This window comes from Triturus cristatus, chromosome 9 (assembly GCF_964204655.1).
Source record: "Triturus cristatus chromosome 9, aTriCri1.1, whole genome shotgun sequence".
In the NCBI taxonomy this organism is placed as follows: domain Eukaryota; kingdom Metazoa; phylum Chordata; class Amphibia; order Caudata; family Salamandridae; genus Triturus; species Triturus cristatus.
Window position 1 is genome coordinate 80,869,349 of NC_140592.1, and position 27,965 is coordinate 80,897,313.

A 27,965-nucleotide genomic window follows, 5' to 3' on the forward strand; every position below is an offset into this window, starting at 1 on the left:
TGCATTTAAGAAAATCGAAAAAAGTGGTTTCATAATGTGTCAGTCTGTAAAAGTGATTTTCACTTGCCCAAAAAAAAAAGAGCAGTAAGTGTGCTTTCAAATTGGCAAAGAAATTTCGTTTTGGGACTAATGTGAAAACATGACTCTGTGTGCAGAGAGGAATTATAGGCAGAGATTTATTGCGTATTGCTCTGGTGATTTCACAGTTGCATTAGATGGAAAGGGGGAGCGATTTTTGGGGGGAAGAAGCAGACTCTTAGCACACACCCATGTGCTTGCCATGTATAATCATGCACAGTATTTACAAGCGAGTGGGGTTTTCAGGTTTCAGTCTGTAATGCAAATACATTCAGCATCACTAAGGCTGGTTGCCCTTGCTGGAGTGTAGGCAGCCACCCAGGTTACACATGGAGGTGGTCTGAAAAAGAAGTTTGGACATGTGCATTTAAGAAAATCGAAAAAAGTGGTTTCATAATGTGTCAGTCTGTAAAAGTGATTTTCACTTGCCCAAAAAAAAAAGAGCAGTAAGTGTGCTTTCAAATTGGCAAAGAAATTTCGTTTTGGGACTAATGTGAAAACATGACTCTGTGTGCAGAGAGGAATTATAGGCAGAGATTTATTGCGTATTGTTCTGGTGATTTCACAGTTGCATTAGATGGAAAGGGGGAGCGATTTTTTGGGGGAAGAAGCAGACTCTTAGCACACACCCATGTGCTTGCCATGTATAATCATGCACAGTATTTACAAGCGAGTGGGGTTTTCAGGTTTCAGTCTGTAATGCAAATACATTCAGCATCACTAAGGCTGGTTGCCCTTGCTGGAGTGTAGGCAGCCACCCAGGTTACACATGGAGGTGGTCTGAAAAAGAAGTTTGGACATGTGCATTTAAGAAAATCGAAAAAAGTGGTTTCATAATGTGTCAGTCTGTAAAAGTGATTTTCACTTGCCCAAAAAAAAAAGAGCAGTAAGTGTGCTTTCAAATTGGCAAAGAAATTTCGTTTTGGGACTAATGTGAAAACATGACTCTGTGTGCAGAGAGGAATTATAGGCAGAGATTTATTGCGTATTGCTCTGGTGATTTCACAGTTGCATTAGATGGAAAGGGGGAGCGATTTTTTGGGGGAAGAAGCAGACTCTTAGCACACACCCATGTGCTTGCCATGTATAATCATGCACAGTATTTACAAGCGAGTGGGGTTTTCAGGTTTCAGTCTGTAATGCAAATACATTCAGCATCACTAAGGCTGGTTGCCCTTGCTGGAGTGTAGGCAGCCACCCAGGTTACACATGGAGGTGGTCTGAAAAAGAAGTTTGGACATGTGCATTTAAGAAAATCGAAAAAAGTGGTTTCATAATGTGTCAGTCTGTAAAAGTGATTTTCACTTGCCCAAAAAAAAAAGAGCAGGAAGAGTTACCTCCAAAAAGATGACCATGTGTCCTTCTGTGTACATCCTGGAGGTGTCTCTTCATGGTGTGATTCCCAAAGGAATACTTCCTGTCAGGATTACCTCTAGAAAGTACACGCTGACACAGCCTGCAAGTTACTAAGGGTGCATTCACCTTTTGCTGGCCTTCAGGAAAAGTAAAATAATCCCATACATAAGAGGGCTTTTGTTTCCTCGATCTCTGCCTCAAGACAGTGCTGCTAGTGCTAGCCTCACTCTCAGAAGAGCTCTGCTGTTCTACCATCGTATCCCAAAGACAAACCAGCTCCTTCTCCCAAGGGATCACAAGCAGAAATGAGGGGAATGGGTGTGGTGTAGGAGAGTTCTAGAACTGAAAGTAGTTTCAACCAATCAAAAGTTGTGTTTCATGATCACATGACCTACCGTACGCTTACGGTACGCTTACGGTACGCTTACGGCAAAAGTGCGCATGCGCGTAAAAAAGACACGCGCTTGCGCGCATGCGCATAACAGTCACTACCCGACACTTCCGCGTAACGTGCGCGTGTAGCGTACACGCGTACGCGTCCCACGCGGAGAACGCGCGGCTACGCAAATTGCGTAACTATACGCAAACAGCGTAGATAAATTACGGACGTTGCGTAAACCGTACGCTTACCGTAAGCTTACGGTACGCGTACTAAAAAAAAATTTTAAAAAAAGGAAAAAATGTATTGCTAATAAATTTTACATGTTTATTTTATAAAATATATTAAAAAAAACATATTATAGAATTTTAAAAATTTAACCATAGTCTTTAAAAAAGGATAGAAAATTAAAATAAAAATATGTTTAAAAAAATAGAAGAAAAAAAACAAAATTAGCATTTAAAAAACCTTGCAACTTCACTGAAAAAACCATGGGTTTCACACACGTTATAGTTAGGACTTAGCATTTAAAAAACCTTAGAAATTCAGTGAAAAAACCATAGGTTTCACACACGTTATAGTTAGGAATTAGCATTTAAAAAACCTTAGAAATTCAGTGAAAAAAACCATAGGTTTCACACATGTTATAGTTAACTGGACATTTTACTCGTAAAAAACCATTGAAATTGCCCCGTTATAGTTAGTTCAGCTAACTATAACTCGCGCGCCCGCAATGCACTGCTGATGACGTCACATATTACATCACTCATGACATGGTCAGTGACATCACTCATGACATCACTCATGACATCTCAAATGACATCACTGATGACATCACTGATGACATCATCCTTGTGATAGAGTGGCAGACCTCCTCTTCCCCTAATATAACCTTTGATACACACAATCAAAAATAGAAATTAAAATTTTAAAAACAATGGACATACCAATACCAGTTACAACAACCTATACAGTAATTCTAAGATCCAAATACACATCCACTCATTCACCAACAGTCCTATACAGTCACTCATACATGTACTCACTCATCATATGTACTCATACACGTATACATCCTGTTACACAATGCCACTCATCCATAGAGGTACTCACACACATAGTTAGTCATGCTAATAAAGAATCAAACATACATTTACTTGCATATACAGTTATACACACACCACCACACTTACTTCTACGGAAACTTACACATACTTAGTCTTTTAAACAATCACTTATAGAGAAACATACTTATACATACAGGAACTCTTTCAATCTCTCACTCTCACATATACTCACATATATACACCAATAGTCACATATACTAGTTTAAAACATATGTAGTTACTCATAAAGACACTATTGAGACAGTCATTCACTCACTAACACACCCATACATACACTCATCCACCCATACAGTCCTGCACACATGCTGTCTTCAACACATACAAACAATGAGTCACTCATTCATGCACCCATGCACTACGTAATACCCCTCACCGAACCAGACACTCACACTCATACTGATACTCAAAAAACCAACTAATAACCTATTTAGACACTCATGTAGCTACACACCAACCCATGCAGCCACTTATACACAAAGTGAGAGACTGATACAGATATTTACATATTTAAACATTACTCACTAAGCCATGTATTCACTAAGATACACTTAATCAGTCAGTAATACAATCAATTTTTCAAAAACAATTCATCCATTTAGACACTTATATACCCATTTATTCTTCCATCGACCTTGAGATATACATATATAAAACATATTTAATTTTCAGAAAAACACACATTCACTGGATGATGTCATCAGTGATGTCATCAGTGATGTCATTTGAGATGTCATCAGTGATGTCATGAGTGATGTCACTGACCATGTCATGAGTGATGTAATATGTGACGTCATCAGCAGTGCATTGCGGGCGCGCGAGTTATAGTTAGCTGAACTAACTATAACGGGGCAATTTCAATGGTTTTTTACGAGTAAAATGTCCAGTTAACTATAACATGTGTGAAACCTATGGTTTTTTCACTGAATATATATATATATATGTGTGTGTGTGTGAAAGGTGCATTTGATGTGGCGTTCAAAATAGTAAATCCATACTTCCTCTAAATGCACTTACCTTTCAATATTTTGTTCCTCAAAAGGTTGTCCAAAATATTGGTGTATTATGAAAATTCTTAGCCTTGATCTCCCTCTGTAAGACATTGGGCCTGCCAGACACCCCTCATGGCTATGCCTTTTAGTAAGCATTGGTCAAGGAATGTGTTGGCCATCAAGGGACAGGGCAGGTCTTTGTAATCCTGCCTATAGCTGATCTTAATGGTAATTTTACAAGTGTGGAGACACTGCAGTCGGGGCAGAGAACTCCGCACATAAAAAGATAGGCCTGTCCTAACTTTTTATGTGCAGAGTTATCCCCGCCCCCTCCGTGCAGAGTCTCTACTGTTAACTAGTAGTTTGTGAATAGCAAAAAAACATAAACTTACACAAAGCGTTTGTTTACCTTTGTAAATAAGGCCCTTAATGTATTCATTTGCCTACCTATCGGATGACTTTGAGTCAGTACTCGTCAGCTGAACCCTGGCTGTCCTAACTATCACTGCCCTTAATAGCGGGCAGTCACTGGCAGACGAGGGCAGATTCCACGTGCTCAGTGGGGACAGTCAGGGATGAGAAATCAAGCTCATTATCTGAATCAGGGATAAGCAGAGGAGTGACACATGGGCCATCGTTAGGGGAGAAAGATCCTGCCAGCAGGACTCTGGGCTCCGTGGCCTGGACCGCTCCCGTGTCACATCCGATGACAGCAAGCGGGGTTTGCAGCCATTATTCGTCAGGACGCTTTGACTGAATGAATTAGCCCCGCTCCCACCCGCCCTGTGGATATCTGGGAGATGAATGCGCCCCCTTCCCACCCCCACAAGTGTTGTTCCTTTCCTTCCACTCTCATCAGCATGGCTTAAAAAATCATCCAGCCAATTAGGGCGCATTTATCTGATGCCCTGCAGAGGTGAACCTCTGTGTTTGAGATAAAGATGTAAAACAGTGCTGGAAAACATATGTTCAGAGAAGGAACAAGCTTTGGCAAAGCCAATAGGTCTCACTTTCTGCTTTTGATAATGCGTACTCATTGGCTTTGCTTATGTTTTTTGCCAATGCTGTTCAGCATCAGCAAAAAGAAAAAAAATAATAACGCAAATGCTGAACACCATTAGCCCAAAAAGTGATGATGTATGTACGTGCATGCATCATCATACATCAGCTCATATGAGGCTTGAAGCTACGACAGTCCTAGCATTAGGACCCATGCTTGTCTTGACGTGACTGTAGTTTGGTTGTTTTCATTTGCTGTCCAAAAATGTATTAAAGTGGAGCGCAATAAAAAAAAATTAAGTTGGCCTTTGTTTTTTAGGTCTCGCTTGACCCAGCGCATGCGCTGGTCTGGCGAGACTTTTTGAGAGGGCTCCAAAAAGTGCTACCAGGCCAGCCTAGAGCTACAGTGCATGGGCGCGCGCGCGCTGTGCTTGACCGCGATTACTTTCACTTTCGCGGCCGCTTTGATGTTTGATCGCGATCACTTTCATAGCCAATAGGTCTCATAAGTATTTAGTTATGCAACTGTTGCATGGCTAAACACTTATAAGGTTCCAAAGGCGAGACCTATTGACTAGGCCAATGCTTGTTTTTTTTTTACTAGAAAGGAGTGTCCCGGAAGCAAATTGCAGTTATGAAGCCCTCCAAAAACATTAAAGAAATAAACATGAATGACATGGGTTGCAGAGGGATACCAGGGTTAGGGAACAACAAAACATTTTGGTTGGGATTATGTATAAATAAATACATTTATTTAAACGAGCAGGGCAGGGAATGGGAAGCAACAGATAAGCTGTGGTGGAGCGGGAGCAACATGGGGAGGGTTTGAACAGGGTTTCAGTGGGGAAGCAGCACAGGAGACAGCAAATAAACACATGCACTATGCACTCCCTTGGAGAGCTAAGAGAAAAAATAATTTTAAAAAGTTCCCTCAATGTATGCAAGAAGCAAGTCAGCCATTCAAATAGAGGTATAGCAGCTATGCTTCAAGGAAGAGACAAACACAAGAAATGTAAGGAAACACAGTGAAGAGGAAGCAAGCAAACACAAATCTACAGAAAAGCCATCCAGTTTGAAGCAATGGGCTGACCCAAAGCCCTGTATGTATTGCTATTGTTCAAAATATGTCTTCAACAACAATCAGCCAAAAGCGGTCTGTAGGCAAGACCTAAAACACCAGCACAGAGGGACAGAGAAAGCAACAGTGCTTCTGGGGGGCAGGGGCAGAGCAACATGGAGAGTGGACGGAATCAGACGGGAGAAGCAGCCCATGGGCAGAGATCAAGGAAATGCATGCACTGAGACATATTTAACCCTGTTGGGGAAGTCTGAACATGTTAATAGGATTACTGGGTTATGTTAAGGAAACCCCTGCCGCCTCTCCAAAGTTACACGCTATGCTATTATTATTGCCAAATCGCAGGGCAACCATGCACTGGAGGAAATCAGGTGCCCCGTCCATCAAGGTTGGTTACTGGACATTACATATTGTCAAGCTCAGCTCTCAATATTTTGGGAACTCATGCCTACAGCGTCTAGACCTCAAGACATTTGGAGCCTGTTGGAGCCGGCCTCGTCGCGTGGTCCTGTTCCCCCTCGCCAAGCCGCACGAGGTCCCCTGCACCTCGGGGCTCCTCCATTTTGGATTGTACGTGACTCTGCGCACCAGCCTACGTGACCCCGCTCAACCCGGCCTCGGCCCCAGCAAGCCCCGACATCAAGGCACCAACAACTGGCCAGGGGGTACCACGTGAACACTTCCCCACTCCCGGCGGAGGGCAGTATCGATGGGACCCCCAACCGTCCTCCCACACCTAGGTGCGATCGCCCCACAGCTCTCCTGGGCCTGGCGCCTCTCCTGCTGAGCGTCTGGCCGCTCCCGACCCGGCCTCTCCGCCCCCCATTTTTATTGGCCCCGAATGCGGAGAGACGTGGACCACCACTGCCGATCCTGCCAGACCTGCCAAGCCAGCGGGAAGACTGAGGGTCGAGTCAAGGCCCCCCTCCAACCATTTCCAGCCGTCCACACTCCGTTCGAACGGGTAGGGATCGACATCGTGGGGCCCCTCGACCCCCGAACCGCCCTGGGCCACCGCTTCATCCTGGTACTGGTCGACCACGCCACCCGATACCCAGAGGCCATCCCCCTCCAAACTGTGACAGCTCCAGTGGTGGGCCGGGCTCTGATGGGCATCTTCTCCAGGGTAGGGTTCCCCCGAGAAGTGGTGAGCGACAGGGGTAAGAACTTCATCTCGAAATACATGAGATCCCTCTGGCAACAATGTGGGGTCACCTACAAGTTCACCACCCCTTACCACCCCCAGGGGAACGGACTGGTCGAGCGGTTCAACAGAACCTTGAAAGGAATGATCAAGGGCCTGGAAGAGCCCCTGAGGAGGAGATGGGACGTCCTGCTGCCATGCCTCCTGTTCGCCTATTGAGAGGTTCCACAGAAATCCCTGGGCTTCAGCCCCTTCGAACTGTTGTATGGGCACCCCGTCCGAGGGCCCCTCAGCCTGGTCAAAGAGGGCTGGGAGGCGAGCGTCCAAGATGCCCCCCCCAACGTCTACAGGTACCTCTTGACCCTGCGGAACCAGACTCGGAAGTTCCGGGCCCTGGCCAAAGCCAACCTCGAAGCCAGCCAAGAAGACATGAAACGCTGGTATGACGAAAATGCCTCGACCATCGAGTTCGAGCCGGGCCAGCAAGTCTGGGTCATGTCGCCCGTGGACCCCTGCGCCCTCCAGGACAAATGGACCGGACCCTTCAAGGTGGTTGAGAAGAAGAGCCCTGTCACCTACTTGGTCGACATGGAGTCCCCAAGGAACCCCCTCCGGGTCCTACACGCAACCGGCTCAAGTCCCACTTTGCCCGAACCGAACTAAGCCTGCTGCTGGCTACCGACGATGGGGGCGAAAGCGACTCCGAGCCCCTACACGACCCCCTGGGGTCCTCGGACCAAGACGGCTCCATGGAGGGCGTCAAACTCTCCACCACCCTGACCCCCGAACAGCGCCATGACTGCCGGCAGCTGCTGCAACCCTTCGCTGCCCTCTTCTCTCTCACGCCCGGGGTGACCCCCTGGTGCGTCCACGATGTGGATACCGGGGACAGCCCCCCTGTGCGACACCGCGCCTACAGAGTGCCCGACCGGGTCCGAGCCTGCATACAGACGGAGGTCTCCAAGATGCTCGCCCTCGGAGTCATCGAGCCATCCGACAGCCCGTGGGCCAGCCCTGTGGTCTTGGTGCCGAAGGCCGCCACCCCCGGCACCCCCCCGGAACTCAGATTTTGTGTGGACTACAGGGGCCTAAACGCAGTCACCAAGACCGATGCCCACCCCCTGCCACGGGCAGACGAGCTGATCGACCGCTTAGGGGCCGCCCGCTACCTAAGCACTTTTGATCTCACCGCTGGGTACTGGCAGATCAGGCTCACCCCCGGCGCCCAGGAACGATCCGCCTTCTCCACCCCCGACGGGCACTACCACTTTCAGGTGATGCCCTTCGGTATGAAGAACGCCCCAGCGACCTTCCAGAGACTGGTGAACAAGGTCCTGGCCGGACTAGAAGCCTTCAGCGCGGCCTACTTAGACGACATTGCAGTCTTCAGCAACCACTGGGCCGCGCACCTAGGACACCTCAGAGAAGTCCTGGCCGCTCTCCAAAGGGCCGGGCTCACGATTAAGGCCAGAAAGTGCCTGATCGGTCAAGGATCAGTGACCTATCTTGGCCATCAGGTGGGGAGTGGCCAGGTGGCGCCCCTCCAGTTGAAGGTCGATGCCATCCCGCCACCCAAACAGCTGTCCGGGCCTTCTTAGGCCTCACAGGCTACTACCGGCGATTTATCAAAGACTATGGCAGTATTGTGGGCCCCCTCACGGAGCTCACTTCCAAAAAGCAGCCCAAGACGGTGCACTGGACACCCCGCTGTCAGACCGCTTTTGAAACCCTCAAGGCGGCAATGTGCACTGCCCCTGTACTACAGGCCCCTGACTACGGCAAGGAATTCGTGGTTCAGACAGATGCCTCGGAGTACGGGGTTGGGGCGGTCCTCTCCCAGATGGACACCGAGGGCCTCGACAGACCTGTGGCCTTCATCAGCCGCCGACTGCTGCCCCGAGAACAGAGGTGGAGCACCATCGAGCGGGAGGCCTTCACCGTGGTATGGGCTCTCAAAAAGCTCCGGCCCTACCTTTTCGGCACCCACTTCCGAGTCCAGACTGACCACCGGCCCCTGCGGTGGCTAATGCAGATGCAGGGCGAGAACCCCAAATTGTTGCGATGGTCCATCTCGCTGCAAGGGATGGACTTCACCGTAGAGCACCGGCCCGGCAACGACCACGCCAATGCCGACGGCCTATCCAGATTCTTCCGCCTCGGCAAGGAGAACCCCCACGGAGATGGGTGACTCTCCCTGCCTTCAGCTGGGGGGGACGCTTGTTGGAGCCGGCCTCGTGGCGTGGTCCTGTTCCCCCTCGCCAAGCCGCACGAGGTCCCCTGCAGCTCGGGGCTCCTCCATTTTGGATTGTACGTGACTCTGCACACCAGCCTACGTGACCCCGCTCAACCCGGCCTCGGCCCCAGCAAGCCCCGACATCAAGGCACCAACAACTGGCCAGGGGGTACCACGTGAACACTTCCCCACTCCCGGCGGAGGGCAGTATCGATGGGACCCCCAACCGTCCTCCCACACCTAGGTGCGATCGCCCCACAGCTCTCCTGGGCCTGGCGCCTCTCCTGCTGAGCGTCTGGCCGCTCCCGACCCGGCCTCTCCGCCCCCCCGGGCGCAAGGGTCTGGACATCAAAGGGCTCCAGACCTATATCTGGGGCGACCCTGCAACAGGACAGCAGTTGTATCACGGAGTCAAGTGCCCTGCTGATCGGATCGCGGCTGACCCTACGGAGAAAGACTCATCCTGGAACCACGCTCTGAGCCCTGCTGACTACGTTGCGGCTCCACCGTGCTTAAAGACCTTCACGAACCCTTGGGGCCCTGCTGACGCTGTCGCGGCCCGACCTTGTTGAACTTGCCATCAGAGCCCGGCTGACCTCGTCGCGGCTCAACCAAAGCGGACCTACTTCCGGAGCCCTGCTGACTGTGTCGCGGCTCGACCCAAGCGGAACTACCACCCGAGCCCTGCAGAAACCGTCGCGGCTCTCCACATCCGAGCTGCTTTGAGACCAGCACCTGCCGCTCCGATCCCCGGAGCCACCTTCGGCCTAACGCAAGGTCTGGCGCAGAGCTTCCCCGTACCAGGCTGGTACTAAGACTGTCCCGCTACCCTGTCCCTTCAAAGACATTGAGACTCTTTCTGGATCTCTCGATCCCCCTGTAAATATTTCGAATGTACTACTATTGATAAAGTACCTAGATAAGCAACTGCTACGGAGTCCTGTGTGGTGGTGTTACTGGGCCTAGTACGATCATAGGAGAAAGACCTCTCCTAGGAGGCTTCTCAGCGGCGCTCGGCTATAACTTTGCGGGAGGAAGGTGCCCCGGAGAGGGCCCCCTGACTCCCCGGTGGTCCTCCCTCCAACAGAGCCCTATATTAGAGTGGCTGCGTATAAACCAAACTGACACCTCGAGTGCAACCTCACCTGCCACAGGAACTATTTGTGAAAATCCCCCAATTTTATAAATGAGGAATTGATGTTGGATGTTGTAACAAACAGGCATAGATTTGTGACCAGTAGAATTGTGTGTGCCTTCACAACGTATAGCTTACGGACACCGATGACCCAGAGGCATGTTGTTGTTCCTAACACTTCCACCACTTGACTGCTCGGGTTTGTACTTGCTAAGTTTGGTGCAAGCACTCTGTTGCTATGTTTACTAAGCAGAAATGTGTAATCCTGTAACTTGCTATATATGTGAAGATGCAAATAAACAGAAGTAAACAAGCATTGGCAATGCCAATCGGTCTCGCCTTTGGGACCTTAGAAGTGTTTAGCCAGAGCTATTGGCTAACGCATCTGCTCAGGTTAACCAGGCACTTCCGAAGTTCACTTGAGTGAAGACTTCGAGAACGTGAGCAGGCGCAAGACTTTAAGGGCAGCAGCACTTTGCTGCAGATGGAGTCACGGAATTTAAGGTGGGCCTGTCCACCTGACGTGGTTGTAGCTTCTATCTGGTTCACGTTTTTTTCCCTCACTTTGAAACAGGCATGGTTTCAAAAATGACAATTAATAATATTAGTGCTTATATTTTATTTACTAGAAAAGAGGTCAGGTCTGTTCAGAGTCAAGGCAATCGCAGCTTCTCCTCTCCCCTCCAGCATTCCTCTGGCCCACCCTCGTCCTCTCCCTAGTGTTCTCTCTCTTGCAGGTGTTTACAGAAGAGGAACCTGGGATCCGACCAGTTCTGGGAAGGAGTTCATGTGTACCCATCCCCCTCGCCCGTTTTCCTGGTATGTACCAGCATATACATTTTATAGGGGAGGAATATGGAGCCTGACTCCCTGGAGGGTTTGTGTGGGCGTGGCTTGTTTTAGCCTTTTATCCCAGTGTGTATTCCCACATAGGCTAAAGCTGAATCTCAACATCTTCCCAGAGGGGCAGAGCGAGTGTTGCTCTTGCTTGCCTCTCTTATGGAGAGTGCTCCCCTCAGAGTGTCTGTGGGGAGCAATCTGTGGCCTGACGCCCATGAGGGCTGAGTGAGCGTTGTTTACCCTCCTTCTCTGTGCTTGTGGGTACTCCCCAGAAATACTCCACGGGGCCATGCCCCAGAAGGAGCTGTGTGGAGCTCATCTCCCCCTCACTCACCCCCCCAAAGGAAAGATGTGATATGTTTAATGTTTACATTTTTTGCCTTTTGCATATCTATTCTGTATCCATTGGTATGTAGATTGTTTATCTTTTTGATGAGTCTGAAAGAGCATTTATTGCAAAAATAAGCATACTGTGCGTCACATGGCAAATCGAAAAGGGAATGCCTTTGATACCTGCTCAGTTTGGGGTGTCTGACGACCTCACCGCAAGGCCATGGGCCGCTTCTGACTTATTCGAATCAATTCATGGAAAGTAACTGTTTGTAATCGTGAGAGCAAATGGAGGACATGTACATTCAAAATCTGTACTTCGATAGTAGTGTGTGCGCTTATTTGAATGAAGCACTACTGCCTACAGATGTCTGCCTAGTTACCTTTACCTTTTCTTAAAGTAACGTTTTCAAATAAATGTTGCTCTACGTTCAAGATCGAATCAACAACAGATAAGTAATAATGTTAATTTGCCAGCCCTGCAAATGTTCAACGTTGCCCATCTTTGTTAACAATGCAAGGCAAAGTCCGTACAAAGACATCAGCCACTAAAGAAATGCGCATCCAGTTAAAAAAAAGAAATCTAGTCCACCCGACTTCCTATCCTAAAAGTGAATTAAATCACTGCTTTTGATCCAGTGTGAGAACAAGCACTTGGTGCTTTGCATGATTTATATTTTTGCAGTGTGCGCTTTGTAGTTTTTCTTTCTGAGTGTATTTTCTGAGATACAGCTTTTAATGAGCCCGACCCCCGCCTTTCTCTCACCCCATTGCTGTCTCCGGCACCACCACAGTACCCCACCTTTGAAAAGATCCGGCCCCTTGCAGTCAAGGGTTAGCTGAAACCCCGTAGCAGCAGCGCTTGAGTGGGGGAAATGAACATGCCAGCGCTACAGTAAGTTAAAAGCAGCAATGCATTCTGCCTGATCACAAAGACATCACACATCACATCTGCCCCACATCGGACACTTATCTGTGACACTGACTCCAGAATCGAGGTAGAAGCTGCGTTTATGCATCAGATTCACTTACTGTTCATCAAGCCTCGGTGATTCCACAAAAACGAACACTGGAGATCATTTAAAATCACAGTCACTCCAAACATCATGTTCTAGAACAGAGGATTTTTTTTTCAATTTTCTTAGGGTATCTGGAATACTTACAGTGTAAATGCCTTGCACAACAAAGGAAGTTTTCAGGGCTTTAAGTGGCCCGGGTCACCGCCAGTTGTAAACGAGCAGCACAATCTGAAAGCACATAAAAGGAAACATAAAATACCTTTACCCCAATGCGTCAGTGATGTCAGCAGGCGGCCTCGAGGACTCAGCGTGCACAATCATGCAGTGCGAGTCCTAAGTTGGGAAACACTCCGGTCTCTGGGAAACCCCTCGGCATACGGCTTTCCCAGCAAGAAAGGCACGCCGAAGTGGATGCCTGAGTGTGCCCCGGGGGACCGCAGAGTGCGTTCTGATAGAGAAGCACTCTAGAACGTCCTTGCTTGTGCCCCAGGGGCACTGTAAAGTGTTCGCAATGCCGAAGACAGCAATGTGGGCACGAAATTAAATGTTTGAAGTTTGTGAATATGACGCGCTTGCCTCGAAGTTAAAAAAAAGATCCGACTCTGGAAACACACTCGGCAAGAGATTATACGTTCAAAGTCTGCCTCGAAGCAAAAGAAAATTATACGTGCTGGGAAAAACACTCGTCACGAGGTCAATCGTTCAAAGTCTGTCAATATCACGCGCTTGGCCTCGAAGTAAAAAATATATATACATGCCGGGAAACACACTGGGCATGGGCTGATACATTTCACCTCTGTCAAAAAGCAAGGCACATTAAAAAAAGAGATCTCCACAAAACAACAGACCAAAAAAAGTGGACTAATACAAGTAAAGGGGCCAATAGCCATAGGCGTGCACAACAGGAAAAAAGGAGGGACTTGGAACGCTATTAGCCAATAGCAAGTAGTAAATTTTTAAAAAACAGACTCATTAACAAATGGAAACAAGCATTGGCATAGCCAATAGGTCTCGCCTTTGGGACCTTATAAGTGTTTAGCCATGCAACAGTTCCATAACTAAATACTTATAAGGTCCCAAAAGTGAGACCTATTGAAAGTGAAAGTGATCGTGATCGCGATCACAATCAAACATCAAAGCGGCCGTAATCGCGGTAAAGCACGGCGCGCGCGCCCGCGCACATGCACTGTAGCTCTAGGCTGGCCTGGTAGCACTTTTTGGAGCCCTCTCAATAAGTCTCGCCAGTCCAGCGCATGCGCTGGGTCAGGCGAGACCTAAAAAGGAGGCGGGGACTCACCTAGTAAAGCATATACTGCATGTCTCAACGAGACAGTGTATGCGCTGCCTAGGCGAGACCTAAAAAAACTGATTCGTGGGAGCAGTGCAAGTTCATCTAACAAACTATAATATGGAGGATGGGTGGCCTCAATTGAATTTAGAAAGGTTCCAGCCTTCTCATTAAAAATAATATTTAGATTTTTTTCATAATTGTAAATTAAATAACGTATCTTCATTTGTGTATTTATTTGCTGAAAGTCGTAATTTCTGTAATTTTGTATATTATTTTGCGGTTCAAATCTTTGAAACTGCTAAGGCCCGGGTCCCTCGATTCAAATAATAATTCAGTGGGGGTCCCCAAATTCCAATAATGATTCAGTGGTGGTCCCCAGATTACAGTAATAATTAGGTGGGGGTCTACAGATGTCAACAGGTTAAGAACCACTGTGTTAAAGCACTGGGTTTAGAAATGAATTTAATGAAGCCAGCTCACATGCTAGTATTAATGTTTTAGGATCACTCAGTTGGAGAGTTTTCTTGCTCAACCTCATTTCATTGGACCTGTTATAAATACAACCATAACAAGAAAATCACTGCCTTGTTCAATGCAATTGAACAATGACAGAAAAGAATGCAGGGGAACCTAAAAAAGAGACCACAACATTTATGTAAGCACCAAGGAAGGACAACAAGTTCTCGAAGGCACTTGCCACAATGTAAGAAGCCTGAACAAAATAATAAATTATAAAATAATGCTATATCTCATTAAGTATCACTTGATACAACAGGAGTCTCGAAATCATCGCAACATGAAAGTAAGTACAGAGAAATAAAACATTCAGGTAAAGAAAACGTTTGCTGCTCAGGACAGCAGCAGGGCCAGGGAAGCAAAGAAAACATTTGGCGCTAGAAAGGATGGGCATTGATATGGCACAATGGATATATATCTAGGGATAACAAGCTCTGGCTGTGTTGCAGCAAAAAAATTATGTTGTTCAGCAAAAATGATAAAGCTTGATAAAGAATAAAATATATGCAACATTTCCAGAGAGAAGAGGACAATAAAGTTCAATTTATTTCTCTTTTTCCCTGTCCGAATGAGATATAGTGTACGGGGATGGAGGAGCTGGGAGAGGACAAAAGTGGGGGTAGGGAATAAGGGTCAAAAGAAAGGAAAAAAATAATTTTAAAAAGGTAACTGGGAATGACGGAGAAAGCAATGAACATGCTGGGAAAGACCTAAGAGCGGAAGCAGCCCATGAAGGAGAGGGGTAAAAAACACATGCACTCTCATGGAGTACTTAAATAATAAGAAAAAAGTAGCTCCCTGAAATTGACCAGTGGAAGGACACAAGTCAGCCAAATCAGTAGAATAGTAAGGAGGCTATGCTCCAGGGGAGGGACAAACACAAGAAGAGGGTGGCAAACCATCAAATAAGAAGCAAGCAAATGAGAATCACAATAACGTCAACTAATAATACGCAAAGGGTGGGCTTTGCTTAGGTTTTTTGCAACCAGACAGCTTGAGCTGTCTGGGCGGCTTGACCTAAAAATAAGGTAGATAATGTCCATCCTTCAGATGCTGGTGGTTACAGCAACTGTACCCGTTCTTCCTTGGACACAACTAATGCAAGCATATGTAGAGATGCGGCGTCAATATCCTGAAAGAGGTTTTGAAACATCTTTTAACTGGTTGGAACATTACATAACTACATGGCCTGAGGGTTTTTTCTTTGGTGTCCCATACTCTCCATGGCTACAAATACATATAACATAACATAACGTGTGTGTTTGTAAAGCGAACTTATCACCCAAGGGTCTCAAGGCGCTGAACAGCAGATGTTTATTGATCCCCTCCTTCCAGGTCATTATCTACACTATTTCTAGTCGTGGACTGTTGTTTGATAACCTGATGTATTCTGGATGTTGTAGTCTTGGTTTGCTTCCATTGCACTAAATGGACTACCTCCCTGGAGAAACAATGATTTGTAGGTGGAAAGTGTAGGATTGAGGACAGCATCCTAAATGACAAGCTTTGAGGTGGCCACTGTAAATAGATAAGGGCATATGTATTTTTGAAGTGGTTGGTTGCACTCTCACATGGAAACTTTCACAGGTTTTCACAGGTGGAAGCCCTTAATGTGACCTCACCAATGCATCTCTGAGCAGGTAGTCTGAACCGTTTCAAGCTCAGGCAAGTACCCAGCTCAAATCCAGGCCCGTGAGTCCAATTCAGTGAATCCAACAACAAGAAGAGCACATTGAAGGGGTGATACTAATGTTGACTCAGCAGCGTTTGGCAAAGCTGTTTTCAATGAAATAGGGATTTATATACTGGTGCAATTTAGTTTCTGGCACCATGGAGTTGCTCTGTATGGTGCCAGGCAGTATGGATTCCACCATGGCAGGGGTGCTGCACTAACCTGCTCCATGTGGCTCCTGTCATGCCTGAACTATGCAAAGTACCAGCCAACGTGGCTGCTTTCACCGCAAATGTGCTTACATAAGAGGGCAAGTTGATTTCCGGCATGGCAGTGGTACTTTGCATAACAGGGCAATGCAGATCTTTGCAGTACCATGGGGTTTTACATAACTGGCACAATGTGCTTTCTGTCACAGCAATGGTATTTTACATTGCGAAGCAAGAAACAACAGCAAAGAGCAGGGATAGTATGGACACTGGCAATGTGAGTATTGGCACCACTGATAAACCTGTAACCTAATAGATAACTATAATGTTTGAGGCCGGCACTAGTACTTGCACCCTGATGAACAAAACTGTCCCCTGAGCCACCCTATGACATGGTGAGCTTCCCGGCCCAATGAACTCCACTTATCTTTTTCACAACAACAATGCAGTCCAGCACTCAATTGAAATTTTCTACAATGTATCACACATTTATGAAAGAATACTGATTCAGCAGGTATTTCAATCCTTCTTTTATTCGTGAATTTCTTTCTTCACAACAAGATAAAACCGTAGCCAAAGCGTTTCGTCCTCTCGGACTTCTTCAGGGCAAGGAAAGTGTGTTGGCCTTCTATTGTTCAAACTGTCTAGTGTATGGTCCGTTGTTCTTTTTAAATAGTGCTGCATAAGCCTTAGAAAGATAGATCCTCTTCTTAGGTAAGGCAAAATCTTATTAGTAACCAATTGCCCGCATGGTTGGTGTTGTTGGCCAAGGTCTGGCATAGGATGATGGGTATTATCCCATTCCAACTTCTTTCCAATAGTAACGTATCACCTGCGTTGTGTTTGCGAAGGAAAGCAGCTTCGCAAACACAACCTAATAAGAGACTCTACCTTGCTAATGCTTATTCAGCACTATTTAAAAAGAAAAATGGACCATACGGTAGACAGCTTGAACAGACGGGAGAAGCAGGCCATGGGTAGAGATCAAGAAAACGCATGCACTGATATGGAATGCTGAAAGAAGAAAAAGGGACAGACACTCGAGAAAAGGAAAGAAACCCATCCAACTGAAATCAAGGAAATGAGATAGACAAGAAAGTCAACCAATCATGAGCAAATGGCTGGTTGAAAACCCAGCTAAGTATTGTTATTGTACTCATGAGTTTTTTTTCCCCACAGACAGGTAAAGGTTGTCTATCGGCAAGATGTATAAATTGTCAGAGGATTTGTACTTTATTCCTTTTCAAATTCTTTTCAGTAACCCAAAGGAACGTGGTAGAGAGTTTCAGATTTCATCCACTGATTGAAATCATATGCATTTCTATATATGCAAGCCTTAGAAAAAGGCAATACGTGTTAACAATGAGACCTGCTCAGTGGCATAGGAAGGGGGGGTGCGGTGGGTGCCGGCCGCCCCGGATGTCATCACTGAGGGTGGTGACAAAATGGCAAAAATATGTGTTTTAAACATATATTTTTGCCATTTTGTCAAGCCGTGGGTGACAAGAAACTTTCCGCACCGGGTACCACCTGACCTTGCTACACCACTGGACCTTCTGGCTTTGCCATTGCTTTTTTTTTATGTCCCTCACACAATGTAAGGCAACGACATTAGCAGTGGAAGGATACAACTCATCCAATCAAAACACAGTGAGAATGAAGTGTTCCTGGGGATGAACAGACAGAAGAGCAGCAGGAAAAAGCCACTGAATCGCTGCGAGACAGGCGCTTGCCAAAACTCCCTATTCTAATAGGGCCTATGCACCGCTTCCTAGCCCATTGTGCCTAACTAGGAAAAATGAGATTAATATTAACCACAGCAGTTGTGGACCTTACATGTATGTCAGAAAATATGCAGAACAATTATTAGGACATGCACAGCATCAGCCTTGAGCATCTCAAAGGTTATTGGCAAAAACTAAGTTCAACGACCATGGACCTGGTCTTAGCTGTGAACTGAAATAGAGTTGCTTATAAATGTGGCCAGCGACATCACTTAAAAAAAAAATGTACAAGGTGTCCCTCTTTACAAAGCAATACAATTTTGTAAACAACGAAACAAATTGAGCTTTGCTTGGAAACCTAAAGTCCATGCAGTCGCAGTTACATTATCAATGGAGCGTAATTGGATTCTTTATAAGGCCCCCATACAGAACTAATGTATAAAGCCAAATACCTTTTATTTGGACAAACTCAGAGAGTCTTTTTAGCACAAAAACAATCAAATAGTAATTAAGAATCTGACCCTGGAAACATGAACCTCATGGATAAGTCTAGTGCATACTCGGCCTTCCTATCTGCCTCCCAAAAGGAAAAACACATTGGCCAGCATGAGACAATCATTGACTTAATATCCTGAAATCCTTATTCAAAACACCAATCCAGTGCCATTGTTCTGTGTTGAATTAGAAAGACTGTGAAGTCACACATTTTTCCTTTTGGAGACACCGTTTAACACACTTCTCTACCTATTAGTGTTCATTCATGCATGCATTTACAAAATCCCAGGTGTCTACCATCCTTAATCACAAGCCTGAGTAAGTCGAGTGCCACAATGGTTTACATAACATTTACAATTTTTAATACAAAAACTTAATTACACATTACATTAAATGGATTATTCAATTAAAAAATATTAAAACATATCACATGAATATAAAAACCCTTTTCTTTGTTTATAAAAAATCAATGATGTCACAAACTCCGTGTCACTAAAACACATGTATCAAAAGAGAGACAGAACAAGACAATCACATATGTGTTTCACTTTTGCTAATTTGTTCGAAACAACAATCCAGACACACGATTATTGACAATCATCGTCTACTGAGCCCACGTGTCTCCCAAATTTAGCACAAAAGAGGTGATGACGAGTTTCGGTGGTTTAATACAGATGTGGACCACCTTCTTCAAGACAACAAATATCTCTCGTATATAGATAGCCATTGTTAAAAAGCAAGCAAAAGAAAGAGGGCCATATTCTCAAGGAGCTATCGCCGAGTTAACAGCACTTTAACGCAGCCAAAGCCTCGATAAATTTACCGCCCCATTCACAAGCTGGTGCAAACAGCCGATATCACCAGTTTTCCTTAGATAGCAACTGCAAAAAACATCGCCACGGATGACCCCAGCAACCATCGCTAATGAGATGCAGAGTAGACGTTCCCGAGCAAAAAGCCGCAACAACACCACTCCGCAACATTCACAATGACCAGCCTGATCTGCGATAAGATCACAAACATGCGATAAGGCACGTTAGCACCAGGAAACTAACACCTGCTCCGACCTGGTGCAAATTCGGACTACAACCTGAACTACAAAAGAGAGCCCAGCCCAGAGCCACACCTGAAGAACAACAGATGCCATGGAGCCTCTGAACATGCGTGCCAGACACCCAGGAGGGCCACAACACCCACCACCACCACACCCAGGACCCCCCTCCCCAGCACCCCCCGCCTAAGACATGCCACATCAACTACACTGATTCATGTGCCAAATAATCTGCCTGATGTCGCACATTCACATCAGGTGACATGCATGTGTCGTCACAAAAATGAGCATCACACATTCACCTTCGAAGCAACAAATGAAAATGTATTAAAATAAACACAGAACAGTAATTAAGACACATGGCGGCTACCCTCAGGACATTCCATAGGCCACAGCCTGCAAGACAAAAATCATGATGAGAAGGTGTGTCCTGCGCACATCAAAGGACAGAGAGAGAGTGAAGGAGAGGGGGCGGAAGAGAGGGAGAGAGAGATAGACAGACAGAGAGGGGAGAGAGAGATAGACGGACAGAGAGGGGGAGAGAGAGATGCACGGACAGAGAGGGAGAGAGAGATAGAGAAAAGAAGAAAGGGACAGGGAGAGAGAGTGCCAACACTGCGCACCCAGGCCACACTGCTCACCTGCTGCCACTGGTGTGTCTCCAACCACGTGCCGGTATGTAGTGCAGTTCACCAGGTCCCACATCTGAGACAGACCCGTCATCTGAAACACAGTTCAGATACCTGAATGGCAAAGTACATACAATTGCACAGACCATCATCACCTGTCCGCCTACCCAGGCAGCTGCACCCCAGCCCCTTCGCCGCCCAGCGGTGCAAGCCCGCCCCTGTGCACCCAGGCCTCACTGCTCACCTTCCGCCACCGGCGTGTAGAAAAGAGGGCCCACTACGTGCTGCTGCAAGCCACAAGCCCGGGGCCCGCAGGCATGGCACCATCCACCTCATGCAGCCCCGCTCCGCAGGCCACCAGGTCTCACATTTGGTGCTGGGTCTTGATTACTCCATGGCAGAGGACATACCAGTGCACCCGGCATCATCACAGGCTGCACACCCGCTCAGCCTCATAGGTGCCAATAACTCTGTAATCCGGGAGGCGACACCACATGGCGGTAGGCCCGCACTGGCTCAGGCCTACACTGCGGTCCAGCAGGGCACACAAAACCTGAGCCGTCCGGACCGCCGGGACGGGGCATCATCGCAGGCTGCACACCCGCTCAGCACTTACGGTGCCCCTAGCTCAGTGCACCCAAAGTCACCGTCCCATGCCGGTGTGCCTGTGCCGGCCTCAGTGTAGCCAGTGCCACCAAGTCTGTGCCACGCTAGTCATGGACCCTCTATGATTGGTTATCTTGGTGCGGAAGCCATCATGTCACCTCCAGGACTGCGGGATGTGATGTCAGGCCCCTGGGCCCCCATGCCTACATGCACACCACACAGATACACCCCGAGAGAGGTTGGAAATGGTGTCGTGCGGCCGTCCCTCTTTAATAGCAGGGTCGCATGTGCCGTGACGCGTGTGCTGGAGGGGTGCGGTGTGGGTGTAGACCAGCCATGAGGGAGTGGCCGTGGCATGCTGACAACTAGACCTGTGAGCAGCAGATCACTACAGGGGAGTCCTGGCACATGTGGCGTTGTTGTCCCCCCCTGGAGCGTTAGCATAGTGGGCTGGCCTGGCGTATGCCAGTGCAGTGTAAGGGTTTGAGCAATGATCCCGGGGCACTGGGCGTGGTTCTGTAAAGGGCTGAACAAGGAAGTAACAAATGCGTGTCTCGCTGTTGTTACATCGGCGCCACCCGGATAACATTCGGCAATGTGTCACCCTGCGACCCAAGTTCAACGACATGAGCCACATGGACGTAAGAGGAAATCACTGACCCTACATTCATCCATACTGCCACACTTGAAAGACCCTAGAGATGACACATCTGTGTGATTCGGAATGTTTAATGCACATTCAGTGGAGTGTTGCATCTGGAGCAGTACAGGGCCATGCAAACCCCACTTTTAAATGTTGGCCCGTGGAGGGCCAGTCAGAGTCATTCAGGGAACGACAAGTCCAAAGGAAGTGGAAGAGTTCAGTCCGCAGTCTGTTCGCTGTGTCATTGGTGATCAAACAGAATATGGCAGTCCATTGCGAGGTCCAAGGTGAGTGTCGCAGAGTGTATTGGGGGACGATGGAAGGTGATAATGCAGAGGGCAGAACCAAGCTGAAACCGGCCATATGGCGGAAATAAATGCTACCGTTTTCTCCGCACCAGCAAGGCGGTTTCATCCGCATCTTCGTCCTCTGCTGTTTCATTTGCCTCACGTGTGGGTGATGCTGGCCTTTCTCCAGCACTGTTGGCAGTGACACCTCTGGGGCCGGAGGTGGGATGTCTGCCGCACTGTGTGGCACTGACACTTCAGGGGGCGGAAATATGGATGTAGTGGTAGCAGCAGCATGCATCGGCGCCAGGCCTTGTGGCAGCAATGCCATGAGGATGGTTTTGAGGTCATTGTGGAACCCAGCTACCTCTCGCTGGTGTGCAGCCGTGGCAGCCGCTCTTTCTGCATTGGCCCACTCCATGTTCTCCATGAGCCTCCCCATGAGTCCCAACCCCCAGGCGAGCTCGCTGGAGCCACCCTGACTAGACAGTCATTCTTGTCGCACAGTCAGCACTCTGGCGATGTCAGCCATGGTTCGTTGGAGGGCATGGAGCGGACTCTGGGTGTTCGTTAGGGACTGTGAGTGGTTCCTGATGGGACTTAGACACCCACGTATGGCATCTAGTTTGTCTCCCCTGCGGTCGAAGCCCACCCGCACCTGTTCAGCCAGCTGCTCCTGGCATCCCAACACACGGCGTTGAGAGGCCATGTGTTCTTCGTGGGGGTCCTGTGAGGCAGCCGTGGTGGTGAGTGCTGCCTGCTGTGTGGTCTGTGCAGGGGGTGGGGTGTCCTCGTTGCAGCTGAGCTGCCCTGCTCCTGGAGGTGGGCTGCGGAGACTGTTAATGAACTCTTGGAGGGCGTCGGAGTCAATGCTGTGGTGGTTCTCTTCGTCATCAGAGAAGAGAGGTTCAGGCTGCTCTGAAGGAGGTGTTGATTGTCCCTCTGCAATGTGAAGGGGAGATGCAGTTTAACAATATGTTCACATGTGTGTTGTCGTATTGTACATGTTTACATACAGACTGCATGACTGTGTACATCGTGGCTGTTTTGGAGGGGCTGCCCATTTGCTGGGGACAGTGGACATTTCGACAACATCACGGATGTGTGTTTCTACTTGTACAATATCAACTCTGATTTCCCTGCAATGCCACTTGTGATTGGCCAGTGTCTACACCCAGTCTGCACCAGTTGTGTCCTGTGTTCTGGTGTGGACGTGTTGGGGTTTGTGCCACTTTGTTGTCAGTGTTGATGTGCTCTGCATGTTATGTGTGTGTGCTGCATTGGGGGGGTTGCCCCTGCAGCTCTATTTTGCTGCCCCTTATCCCTCTAATGCGGTGTGCCTTTGACTTCTGTGCTTCTAAAGTGCTGAAATATTGCATACTTGGGGTACATTGTTCTCTTGGTGGGAGTTGGGGTCTGGGGCATGGTCTGTCCGCAGATGTGCTGTGCTTACTTGTGCATGTGTGCCATTGTGGCCGTCTCCCCCTGTCCCCCCAGTCCCTGGTCGTCACTCACCCTGGTGCTGTTGTGTCCGGTCCTGTTGAGCAGTGTCCAGTCCCCCGACTCCTGCCACCGTCTCCCCACTGATGAGTGTGGACACCATTTCCTCCATGTCGTCCAGCTCCGCCTGTGGCGTTGGACTGTCACCTCCAGTCTGCATTGCAGCCTTCCAGTTGTTGGCGAGTTTCAGCTTGGTTTTTCGCTTGACATCATTCCAGCGCCTCTTGACCTCGTCCACTGTCCTCTTCAGCACTCCGACTACATTCACCTTGTCCACGATGGACTGCCATAGTCAATTTTTTGTTGCCAATGACACAGTGGAGGTGACGAACAGTTGTTGATGGTGTTCGACCACCTCCGTTATCAGGATCCTGTTTTACTGCGGACTGAAGCGCTTCTTCCTACTCTTCTTCTCCTTGCCCTTCCCTGACCCCGAGGTCCCAGGCAGGTCCTCCAGGGGGCTTGTGGTATTCTGGTTCTACTCCGTACTTGCTCCGGCACCATCCATTGTGCTTGGCTGTTGTTTGGCATTTGTTTTTCTGTTTTTTTCTACTTTTATGGTGATTTTTCCCGCCTGACGCACTGAATTCCAGGCCTGTAGCTGCTTTTCGCTGATTCTTGTATCGCGCTTGGCCTCACCACAGCTTTTTTTGCGTTTCGCATTTTTGTGGCATGGCGTTGATTTTAACGCGGTCAGTTGACGCGTTATCTGGGGAATGGTGAGAATGCTTCGTTTACACGGCGTAATTTCCATGCGATAGACTGCGATGTTGTAGGTTGCGTTAGGTAACTTTTGCGATGGTTATCACACGTTCTTGAGAATATGCCCCAAAGTCTTTAATACAATGTTGGCTCGATTATTATCAAAATACAGTGTGTTTGTTTATCCGGTCCCAATCAAGGGAAATTTCCTATGGGTCTTTGAATCACCCCCTGGACCTCTTTATCTCAGGTGGGTTCTCTCTCCTTATAGAATTACAGGAACCCAAAATGTATCGCTGAAGCTTAAAAGAAGCTTTACAGCTATGTCTTGTGCGCAATGGGGGCTTTTCGTTATCTTTAGGGGCTCCCGGTGCCTTGAGTGTTTCGTGCCGCATGTATACATCTGCACGTCGTCTTCAACAAATCGATTAAATTAGAATGACACAAAGTAATTTGTATAAAAAATGCATCTAACATAGAAACCATGGAAAACATGACCATTTGATTATACCAATATATTAAAGCAGTGGATCGTAACCTGTTGTCCAAGGATCCCTGGGGGTCCGCATTGCCTACTCAGGGGGGCCGTGACTGCTTAAAAAATAAAATAGTATTAACAGCTTAATAAAGTGTATGTAAATAAAGGAGCAATATGTAAAACTGAAAGTTTTAAAACGCTCTGTAAAGGTGAAGAAATCTGAAATTGAAGGCAAAAAATTAAGGGCCAGATGTATGAAGGCATTATTGCATTTGCAATATTCGGCCGTTTGTAAATGTAAAAAGTCCTTTCCTTATGTATGAGGCTTTTGGATTCACAATTTATGGAATCGCAATTTTTTGTGATTACCTAAATTGCGAATGCAAATAGGGAATCACAATTTGTGAATCCCTAATGCACAAGTAAGAGGCCTTTCCTAAACGCGAACTGTGCATTTTTGAAACGCTAATTACTATCAACTTCAAGTTGATGGTAACCATGTGTGAATTTTGAAAAATGCACAGAAATTAATTTATCAAAGAGCCATGTTGCGCACATGTGTCCCTATGTGCTTTACATGTGCACAATTTGAATTTTGGGGGTGTTTCAGGGGGGCCTTAGGCCCCGGGGCACCCTTGGCTTTGCATTCACTAATTTGTGATTACCAATTAGGTATCGCAAATTAGCAAATGCAAAACCATTCGCACCTATGGGCCTTCCCATAGGAACGAATGGAGTCATATTACCTAATAGTGATTCACTATTTACTGAATCACTATTAGGTAATATTAAGGAATTGCCAAATATTTTGCGATTCCTACATACATAGCATTTAGCGTTTACCAAATAGCGATTTGTTAAATATCGCTATTTGAGAACCACAAAATACTTTTTACATACATCTGGCCGAAGGTTGCTGTTTGCTATATACTGATTCGTGGGAGCAGTGCAAGTGCATCAAACAAACTATAGTATGGACGATGGGTGGCATCAACTGAATTCAGAAAAGCTCCAGCTCACACAATTGTCAAACCAGTCATGCGCACTTTCCCCATTCTCCATGCAGGTGGCGTCACAGCCTGCGTGGAGAACAGGCCGACCCCTCCAGCACCTGGCTGAGCGCTGTGTCATGGCGCTCAGACCAATCACAACGCTACATTTCAGCGTTGTGATTGGCTTAGGGGAGGGAGCCTAGCTGCCTGCTTCCTGTTCCTGGAGTCGGAAGAAGGAGAGCAGGAACAGGGACACAGGACCCAGAGGCAAGGTAAGTTTATTTTTCCTTTTATTCCCCTACGCATGACATGGGTGGCATGGTGAGCAAAATAACGATGGATTAAACCCAGATCTGTGACTGGGGGTGAATGTTTTGCCAATGTGCAACATTCCGTCCATCATCTTGTGTGTTTTGCTATTCGCCCTATGTGGGAAGGGTATGCCCAGACGTGGGTCCCGGACTCACTACGCCACTGGAAAGCTATCCTGGCTGAAGAGGGGTGAAACCCCAAAACCGGTCCTAGGATGCTTGATTCCGGTCTTGGGAAGACATGGCTTGGCAGTTCGGGCTGGACTGTCCCCATGAGGCACAGGGTCAAGACTGATTTGCATATGGCCATGTCTGAACTGGGGTGGCGTGGTGATCAAAATAACGATGGATTAAACCCAGATCTGTGACTGGGGGTGAATGTTTTGCCAATGTGCAACATTCCGTCCATCATCTTGTGTGTTTTGCTGTTTGCCCTATGTGGGAAGGGTATGCCCAGACGTGGGTCCCGTGCTCACTACGCCACTGGAGTCAAGCTATCCTGGCTGAAGAGGGGTGAAACCCCGAAACCGGTCCTAGGATGCTTGATTCCGGTCCTGGGAAGACATGGCTTGGCAGTTCGGGCTGGACTGTTCCCATTAGGCACAGGGTCAAGACTGATTTGCATATGGCCATGTCTGAACTGGGGTGGCGTGGTGAGGAAAATAACAATGGATTAAACCCAGATCTGTGACTGGGGGTGAATGTTTTGCCAATGTGCAACATTCCATCCATCATCTTGTGTGTTTTGCAGTTCCCCCCATGACCCCCCACCCCCCCGTCAACCCACCGCACCCACCCCGTCACCCATGAGCCATGTCGGTAGCCACTGTTTAAGTTACGTCCTCTAATGTATAGCCTTAGTTTAAAAGTCTGGGGTGAGAAACCTTTCTAACATGTTTGATAGTTCTGCTGTGTGAGACCTCATCCTGTAAGACACGTGTAACTGGCAGATGCTTGAGCATGTTGGATGTCTGTAAACTAAAAGATATATCTACTGTAACAGGTCTTAGCCTGCAAGGCATGAGTAACATGTTTCACATCATGGCTCTCAGTTTCTTGAACCTGTGAAAGTAATTTGACTTTCTGTCTGGTGCCTGGTATTGTAAGACTAGTGGAAACTAGGGAATATTTTAGCTGTAAAATGGCTGCGCTTATAAAATATATATAAATTAAGGGATAATTTTGCTCTTTAGGCATAAGCCTGTCAAGTAAGTGTAGCCTGTAGGATAATTCTTGTATCTGATGGTCTCCATATCCTGTGAGATATGTTTAACACTGATGTCTGAGCCTGTGGTATCTGAACAGCATTTGGTAAAGGTCTGCTCTTTGATGGTAGAGGCTGTCAAATTTCTGTTTTTAAAGGCCAGGACACTGGAATTATGCAATCCTGCAGTTGCGCATTCTATGCATAACTATACATTTGAAGCGTTTGCCACTTAATCCATCATCTGCTGCATTATGTGTGGGTCTTAAATAAAAAAATGCTTCTAGTGCAATTGGATGAAAAATGACTGCCTGAATGCTAGTCACAGGTGTGCACCTTTTTGTTGCTTCAAACTGTTTCTTAAAGCCATTTATAGGTCTCGCCTGCATGAGCATGCACAAGCGCATGTGCTTTCCTGTGCAAGACTCTTGTATTCATTAATGGTTTTGATACGCACCCATTGCTTAGCATTCGTTTGCAGTGTTGCCACTCTTCTATGCCGCCTTCTAATTGGCAGCGCTTGCCATGTGTCACTTCCTTTTCTTTCGGCAGCTCATGGACCAAGCACAGATTATTGAAGTTTACTTAGTGTCCCCCGGCTGGCCATATGCCGAAAGCACTGTGATTCAGGTACAATTTGTTTTTTAAACGCTATGATGCTGTCAACGCGTGCTCCGTCATGGCACTTTTTTTTTCTTTTCCTCATCCGCCTCATCCTGTTTCTTTTCCCGCACCTGCCCCCATTCTGTTTCTTCTTCCCCCTCCCAGCCACTCTGCCATCCCTGTTTCTTCTCCCCCAACACCCTCCTGTCTATCTTCTCTCCCTCCTACTAACAGAAGTAAAATTAAAAAAAACACTACAAAGCAGCCACCGCTGGCCGCTTCATATCGCTTTCTTTAACTGCCCTGTTAGCCACCCCCCCCCCCCCCCCTCAGTTACCCATCCCC